Source organism: Giraffa tippelskirchi, chromosome 5, assembly GCF_054371585.1.
Source record: "Giraffa tippelskirchi isolate mGirTip1 chromosome 5, T2T-mGirTip1v1.2.pri, whole genome shotgun sequence".
In the NCBI taxonomy this organism is placed as follows: domain Eukaryota; kingdom Metazoa; phylum Chordata; class Mammalia; order Artiodactyla; family Giraffidae; genus Giraffa; species Giraffa tippelskirchi.
In genome coordinates, this window is record NC_137279.1 from 7197945 (window position 1) to 7206541 (window position 8597).

The 8597-nt window shown below is 44.2% G+C and overlaps 1 protein-coding gene across 1 annotated transcript in view; it reads right to left on the reverse strand.

Annotated features, from left to right (window-relative positions):
* Nucleotides 1-8597, reverse strand: part of C5H1orf74 (chromosome 5 C1orf74 homolog) — a 111231-nt gene that overhangs the window by 77161 nt on the left and 25473 nt on the right. Inside the window, exon 4 of the mRNA XM_081489686.1 lies at nucleotides 2071-3327. The gene's annotated coding sequence lies outside the window, so the exon portion shown is untranslated. The remainder of the gene's footprint in view (nucleotides 1-2070; nucleotides 3328-8597) is intronic.

Genomic DNA, 8597 nt, shown 5'->3' on the forward strand with positions numbered 1-8597 from the left:
GTGGATGCAAAAGCTACCCCATCCCAAAGCAGCAAAGCAGTCCCATCCAGACTTAGCCTTTCCACGGCCTCCTTTTCTGCAGCCGGGGCGGCAGCGCCACCCAGTGGCTGAGTGAGGGGCGCGGCGGACCACGCATCACCACGATTCCTTCCCCCGGCTGGTGCCCAGGTTTGGCTCGAGGGCTACCACCACCTCTCACCGCATGCCTTACTTGTGCGTCAGCTGTCAGGACGATTGAACAGACCCAGAGGAGGCGGGGTGGCACTCGGCCTCCGGTAGGGCCACCGGGAACCCCGCAACCTAGGACACCATTGGTCTTCAGCTGTGGGCAGCCGGATCTGTTCAATAGCGACAGCTAGCAGTCATCTTCAAAAGCAAGGTGCTCTGAGCGTCCAGGGGAAAGAAACGTCAAGGTATGTATGGGGTAATCAAGAACAGATTCTTGGCTGCGAGTGGAGGCTGGCATATATCCAAAGCCACCCTTGGCTAAAATGGAGCCACCAGGCTCCTCTGTCCATGGGGATTCTCCAGGCAAGAATACTGGAGTGGGTTGCCATCTCCTCCTCCAGGGGATCTTCCCAATCCAAGGATCGAACCCAGGTCTCCCCACACTGCGGACAGATTCTTTACCGTCTGAGCCACCAGGGAAACCCACATGGAAAGTAGGAAACCTAAACTCTTTAAAGTGATGTGCAAGGAAGGACCCTGGACACCGGCCCAGACACATCTCAGGTCACCTGCTGGGCTTTTGATTCCCCAAGGGCACAGAACTGTTGGTCCCCTTAAGGCATCCTGCTATTCCCACTGCGCCTATGCCCAGGCCATCTCTTCTGCCCAGAGTGCTCTTCAGTCTCCCCATAGTCTGCTTAACTCCTGCTCACCCTTTAAGACTCAGCTCAACCATCACCTCCTCTAGGAAAACTTTCCCAACTTCCTCCAGGGCCCACCCCTCAAGGCTGGGATGGGTGCTCTCCCACCCATCTCTCATGCTTCCAAAAGCTTCTGTATTTGTCTATCACTTGAGTTTATCAATTCTAAATTTACCTTTTTAATTGTCTCGTGTAATTCCATCAAGGGACTTACTGTATTTCACTTATTTGTTGCATCCCTAGTACAGAACACAGACCCTGGCATGTTGTTGTGCTACATTGCGTGTTCAGTCACTCAGTTATGTCTGACTCTTTTGAGTCCCTATGGATCATAGCCCACCAGGCTCCTCTGTCCATAGGATTTTCCAGGCAAGGATACTGGAGCGGGTTGCCATCTCCTCCTCCAGGGAATCTTCCCAACCTAGGGACTGAACCTGCATCGCCTGTGTATCCTGCATTGCAAGTGGATTCTTTACCTGCTGAACACAGATCTTGGCGTGTAAAAGGTATTTAATTAACATTTAAGAACTAAAGGACTCTTAGAACCTAATACTGGGAAAGATTTTAGAGGAAACAAGACCCAGAAAGACAAAGCAACTACATTTCAGGAATAGATGGATCTAAAAGTCATTTCTTCAGATTCCAGACCATTCCTCTTTTCACCACGCCACTCTGGTTTTTCCTCCTGGATAACACCCAGCACCACTGAGCCGTCACACTGTTAGGAAGGTCCCCGCCTCTCAGCAGCCCTCCTGACTTTGCCATCTCCAGCAGTGCCTGTTCCCTAGATCTGTTCCCTCTTGCCCAGTTCCTGCAAACCTTTCTCAGAATGAAACCACTTCTTCATGAGCAAACCCACTCCTAGATTGTTATCCTCAAGGAAGTATTTTAAAAGAAGAAAATACGTAGGTTCATGCCTGAAGATGCTCACCAGCAGCACTGCAGTAAAAGCTGTAAGTTAGAAATTACCAAAATCTCCATATAAATAAAATTAAGTTCATCCATATAAATCTCCATAAAAATCAAATTATCAATCACATCAGGCAAAACTAAAAAGAGTATCAACACTTTGGGATACATTTTCTTCCTTTGTGTATTAGCAAACACTTCCATATACTTACTAAGTTCAGGCATTATTCTACTGTATGAATATTAACACATTTGACTGGGTTCAATAGAGTATAGAAGTTAAATGGCCTACCAGACAGTTCTCTGTAGGAAATCTGTGAGATGCCTCAAATAGTTTTCTTCCACATAGACTGAAAAGTGAAAGCGTTAGTCACTCAGCCCTGTTCGACTCTCTGTGACCTCGTGAACGGTAGCCCGCCAGTCTCCTCTGTCCATGGAATCCTCCAGGCAAGAATACTGGAGTGGGTTGCCATTCCCTTCCCCACCACATAGATTCAGTTCAGTTCAGTCACTCAGTCGTCTCCGACTCTTTGCGACCCCATGAACCGCAGCACGCCAGGCCTCCCTGTCCATCACCAACTCCCGGAGTCCACCCAAACCCATGTCCATTGAGTTGGTGATGCCATCCAACCATCTCATCCTCTCTCGTCCCCTCTCCTGCCCTCAATCTTTCCCAGCATCGGGGTCTTTTCAAATGAGTCAGATCTTCACATCAGGTGGTCAAAGTATTATTAGAGTTTCAGCTATAGCATCAGTCCTTCCAATGAACACCCAGGACTGATCTCCTTTAGGATGGACTGGTTGGATCTCCTTGCAGTCCAAGGGACTCTCAAGAGTCTCCTCCAACACCTCAGTTCAAAAGCATCAATTCTTCGGTGCTCAGCTGTCTTTATAGTCCAACTCTCACATCCATACATGACCACTGGAAAAACCATAGCCTTGACCAGACGGACCTTTCTTGGCAAAGTAATGTCTCTGCTTTTTAATATGCTATCTAGGTTGGCCATAACCTTCCTTCCAAGGAGTAAGCACCTTTTAATTTCATGGCTGCAATCACCATCTGCAGTGATTTTGGAGCCCAGAAAAATAAAGTCTCCCACTGTTTCCACTGTTTCCCCATCCATTTCCCATGAAGTGATGGGATGCCATGATCTTAGTTTTCTGAATGTTGAGCTTTAAGCCAACTTTTTCACTCTCCTCTTTCACTTTCATCAAGAGGCTCTTTAGTTCTTCACTTTCTGCCATAAGGGTGGTGTCATCTGCATATCTGAGGGAATTGATATTTCTCCCGGCAATCTTGATTCCAGCTTGTGCTTCCTCCAGCCCAGCGTTTGTCATGATGTACTCTGCATATAAGTTAAATAAGCAGGGTGACAATACACAGCCTTGACGTACTCCTTGTCCTATTTGGAACCAGTCTGTTGTTCCATGTCCAGTTCTAACTGTTGCTTCCTGACCTGCATACAGGTTTCTCAAGAGGCAGGTCAGGTGGTCTGGTACTCCCATTTCTTTAAGAATTTTCCACAGTTTATTGTGATCCACACAGTCACTGTAAAGCAATTATCCTCCAATTAAAAATAAATTTTTTTAAAAAGCTACATATTTTAATTTTTGCCATTGTTTCATGGATGGAGAGGTTTCACCTATTTATTAACCTTTTGAAGTTTGGTAGTTAACCTTTTGATAGTTTAAACATTAGCCTTTTAATGTTTAATTAACCTGATTAATCTTTTGATAGTTTTAAACATTTTTCCCTGTAGATACACTTGGAAATTATATCAGATGAAAATTCACTAAAACACTCCTTCATATTCATACAACTGCAGGTCCAAGTGAGGATTCATTGCATCCGTCAATAGGTCACAAGGGCTAAAACAGTAGTGACAGCTAACATTTACTGAGTGCTATGTAAGTGTTAGATCATGTAATCCTTGAATAATCCCATCATTATAGTCATTTTACAGAGGAGGAAACTGAGATGTAAAGAGGTTAAATAATTTACTACATTGAAACAGGCAGTAAAGGTGAAGCCGGGCTTACAACGCAGGCAGCCCTACCTGGGAGCACCCCTGCTGCTCTGTTGCCCAGGCTGCCATTCAGGGGAAAATGTCTCGAGTGAGCAACAGCCCTGGAGAGGCGGTGTCAGCTGTGATACATAAAGTAATCTTGTTCCCAAGTTGAACCTTATCCCAGGTCTGAATTTATCATCGCAATTATAGAAAATTATTATAACTCATTTTTTTTCATTATGCCTATTAAACTGTATTAAGCAGTGGTTAATCATTACCCTGAGCAATGCTAGGGAGGCATGGCTACCATTCAGTAGTAAGGAAATTATTAAACAGACCGTAGAGGACAAGTAACACTGTGAAAGATCGTGACAGCGCGAAAAGGTAAAAATATGAAAAAAAGGTAAAAACATGAAAACTAGTTTTAATACAGTATCAAGTGGAAAACAAACACATAATTGTAGATTCACGACACAAAATATGTGTTTAAAAAAAAAAAGATGAGTGCATACAAGGCAAAACTATAAGGGAATGTGAAAAATATGAAATGAAATTTGTGTTTGGGTAGTAAGATGAGGTTTTTCTTTTAAGGGTTATAACATTACCACTTTTATAAAACTGAAAAAAAAAAAAGAAAATGAAAGGAAATAGGAATGCTTTCTGACCCTTTTATCCACCAAGCTGCGTTCATTACCAGTCTTCAGGTTCCTGGAATGCTCTCTGCAGAACAGGCTGACAGCCACCTAACACACCAGTGCTCTGGTGAGACCAGTCTGGGATGGTTTTACAGCATCAGCTCAAATAGTCTTTGTTATGGATGATAGATTGTGCTGAGTATAAAAGAGATGAGAAAGGTAAGAGTAGAAATGTATAAGGTTTATAGAAAAGGCTCTGGAGCATATTATAGTTTGGAATGTGGGGCCATCTGTAAAATAGTTGGGATTGTTTAACTGAAGCTGTGGCCAAAAAATAATGACAGTTTAAACCAGGAAGGAAAATTGCCGTTTCAGAAAGAGGATAACACTAATAAATAACCTAGTTTTACCAGAGAGCAAACGTCTCTGGAATTACAGCACTGGGGAGCACGGTTACTCTTGCTGAGGCTCTCAGAATTCTTGGCTTAAGACAAACGTAGGCTATTGCAAAAAAACAATACGTAAATGAAGTAAAGTAAGTGAAAGCATGTTTTAAGGAACAGAAGCTTCATATTTCTATTTTTTCTTAAATGACTTCTTGTAGCTCAGTAATTTACATTAAGTAGATTGTTTTTAAACAAGTAAGGTGACTTTCTAGTGATAAGCTAGGAGTTCTCAGAGTCTTGTTACTGGACAACTCCTCCTGGAGAGAGGAGGGCAGTGATTTAATTGAGAAAAAGCAGTACATTTTAAAGTTCAGAAAGGGGAATGACATACTTAGGGGGCAAGTCATGGTGGTATTTGATTCAGGGATAAGCCTTATTTTGTACTCTGGCAGGCCCAAGGGGATACAATCTGAAATGGAGTCTAAAGGGAGAAACTAAATTGCTCTGAAGATTACCACAGTTTTTCCTTTTAGTCCAGAGGTTGGTGTCTGGGAGGCCCTTCTTTTCTGGCCTACCTTCCTCTTTGCTTTTCTATCTGTCCATTCTAACACACACACACACACACACACACACACACACACACACACACACACACACACTGTCCTATCCCACACACACACACACACACTGTCCTATCCCAAGCTTGAAGCTGCATCCTGTCTGGGCCCTTCTAGGTCAAAGCCAGTGAGATGGTCCTCCTCTGGAGCCTTGGATGAAAAGTAACTTGTTCCCTGCTCAGGGCTGGGACCCACAGAATGAATCTGCAGTTAGTTGTGTCTTAGGGTTAAGCCTTTCAGATTCTCTATACAATAGACGAATCTCATGCCAGTATTGATCATTTCCTACAGCATAACTTGGAGGTTTTATTGCTGAAAAAGGTCCTCTATCAACAATGATAACAGAAAGCAACCAAAGAGGACTGAGAATTCTGTCCTGCCGTGAACGTGAAGTTGTAACTACTGCAGAGAGGTAAGCTTGCACATGGAGGAGTTAAGAAAATATTTATTTTCTCCTGGTGAGTTTAGGCTGTATCATCTCTGAGAATAATGTTTGTCCTGGGATGTCTATATGGACGTCTGATTAAACAGTTACCAGCTACACACTTGGAAGACTAAAGAGGAAAGTCTGCATTGTGGAGAATTTGAATGCGAGAAGACAAGTATGTCCACAGGACTGATCTGCAGGATTTGGAGTTCCAAACTCCCCTCACCACACACCCCAGCTACCTTCTGCAAAATGTGGACTGCCAAGCCCACCAGGTACTATCCTGTTGAATATCCATAACCTTATTCTAAAATGAATAACTTACACTTGAGGAATGCATTGCTGAGAAAATGTCAGAGGGTGCGTAGGGGGCAATTCTGAGGCAAGAACAACTTCTTATGGGCAAGCTTGCCATTTCCCAAAAGATGAATAGGAGATCATCCAGAAGGGTGGAAGTGGGGAACAAGATTAGAACTAGTAGTTCCCATGGGGGGACCCTATAGAGGGTTGACTTCTTAGTGCTCTTTCTTGGAGTATGCGAAAAGTCATATTAGCATAGTTTATAAATTTTTCTCTTTCAAAATTGGGATTCCCTTTTGTTACCCCAACCCTACCATAAAATCTGATAGTCCTATACATTCTTGTGTGATGTTGTGAAGGGTAAAGCAAAGTGTTTTCCTATCCTATGTTTACCCCTTCAAGGGAGCCCATAGAGGGCTCAGCATCCATCAAGGAGGCCAAGTTCAGGATTTAACCATCAACAAAGGGAACTGGAAACAGTGAGGATAAGCACAGAATGCTGACCTGTAAATGTCAGGTGATCAACTCAATAGGGGCCTGACCTAAATCCTCCTCCTTACCAACGCACACCAGAGGAAGGGAACCCTCAGGCAGAGGCAGGCTAATGATTAGATTATCTATGTATTAGACTGTTAAACTATCTACTTCTGTGTTGTGCGGTGCTTAGTCGCATCTGACTCTTTGCGACCCCATGGACAGTAGCCTGCCAGGTTCCTCTGTCCATGGGATTTCCCAGGCAAGAATACTGGAATGGGTAGCCATTCCCTTCCCCAGGGGATCTTCCCGACCCAGGGATCAAACCCGGGGCTCCTGCATTGCAGGCAGATTCTTTATCATCTGAGCCACTAGGGAAGCCCATCCCATTGCATGCATAGCCCTAAAAGAGATTTCAATCTTCATACTCATCTCTTTCTGACTTTCAGTGGAATCCAAATAGTTGGCCCACAGGAACTCCTATAGCCATCGTCTGTCCTCTCTTATGTTCTTATGCCCTAAAATCCCAGAACCCTATCACATTTCTACACCCATAACATTCTCTTATCCTGCTGTCTTGGGCTCCTCAACCCCTCTGTCCTCACTCCCATCTCCATGGGTCAAGCTTCAGGCACAGGATCTCAGGCTGTTGTCTCTCATCCGGAGGAAATATCGTTTGCCTTCAGTCTCCGTGCTTGAGAATCCACCCTCGGCACGTTCCCCTGCCTACTCCTTGTTCTTTTTCTCCTTGGAGAATGGAGGCAGTAGTAGGCAACCAAGAAGACTGTGACACACTCCCACCATGTTAATAATTGTTATCTTTTCACAGCTGTTTAAAAGGCTCATTACGTGCCTCGCATGTGAAGTCCTGGACTTCATGGGAGCCACATAAGTCATCCATTCAGACCCTGAATGGACCATTCAGACAAGGTGAACCACACAAGGCTACAAAGCTACTCAGTTAACTTGTCCCAAGCTGGTCCCCTCTCCATCATCTTACCCTGAACTTCTTGGGAATTTCCTGATTATTGCATTTGTAATAGTTCCTTTTTAAGGCACACAGACAAGTTCCTTTTAGTTTTTCCCCAAATTTCCTAGTTCAAGGGACTAGGAAACTCTCATAAGATTCTGCCTGCTATTGCTCCCTTTATCCGCCAATCAGTCAACCACCATCTTTTCACCTTCCCCCATCCCGTCCCCAATCCCATTGCTTCAGAAAGGAGCAAATTCAGAGCTGGCCTCATTTCAAAGTTCTGCAGAAATACCAGTACTTTAGAGGAGCAGAACCTTTTTATGATATCAGGATGGAGAAGAGGTAACTCAAGGGAAGAGAAAATCCTTACACAGAAAACTACCTGATACAGATAAAAACCTACACTTGCAACTTCTCTTATGGATGAAAAAGGCCTTTTTTTTCCCCTTTGTAGAAACTACAAGGTTTGAATCCTTTTATTAATTTGTTTTAGTTGGAGTGTAATTGCTTTACAGTGTTGTATTAGTTTCTGCTGTACTAAAACATGAATCAGCCATATGTATACATATACATTCTCTCCCTCTTGAGGCTCCCTCCCACCCCACACCTCCATCCCACCCCTCTAGGTCATCACAGAGCTGAGCTCCCTGTGCTTTATAGCAGGTTCCCACTAGCTATCTATTTTACATTTGGTAGTGTATATATACATCAATCCCGCTTTCTCAATTCGTCCCGCCTTCTCCTTCCCATACTGTGTCCACGAGTGGTTCTTTATGTCTGTATCTCTATTCCAGCCCTGCAAGTTGCAAGGTTTGACTCTGACCCAGAGATTCATCTTTGTCTAATCCTGGAAAGGGAATTTTGACATGAAACTGTCCGAGAGTTCAGACCAACCGAATAGGAAGAGAAAGGGAGGTTGGGGTGCCCACCGGTGGGAGGAGCTCCTGAGCTCGGCCCTGGAGGCCTCAAGGGTTTAGGGGCCCCTCAGATTATGCCAG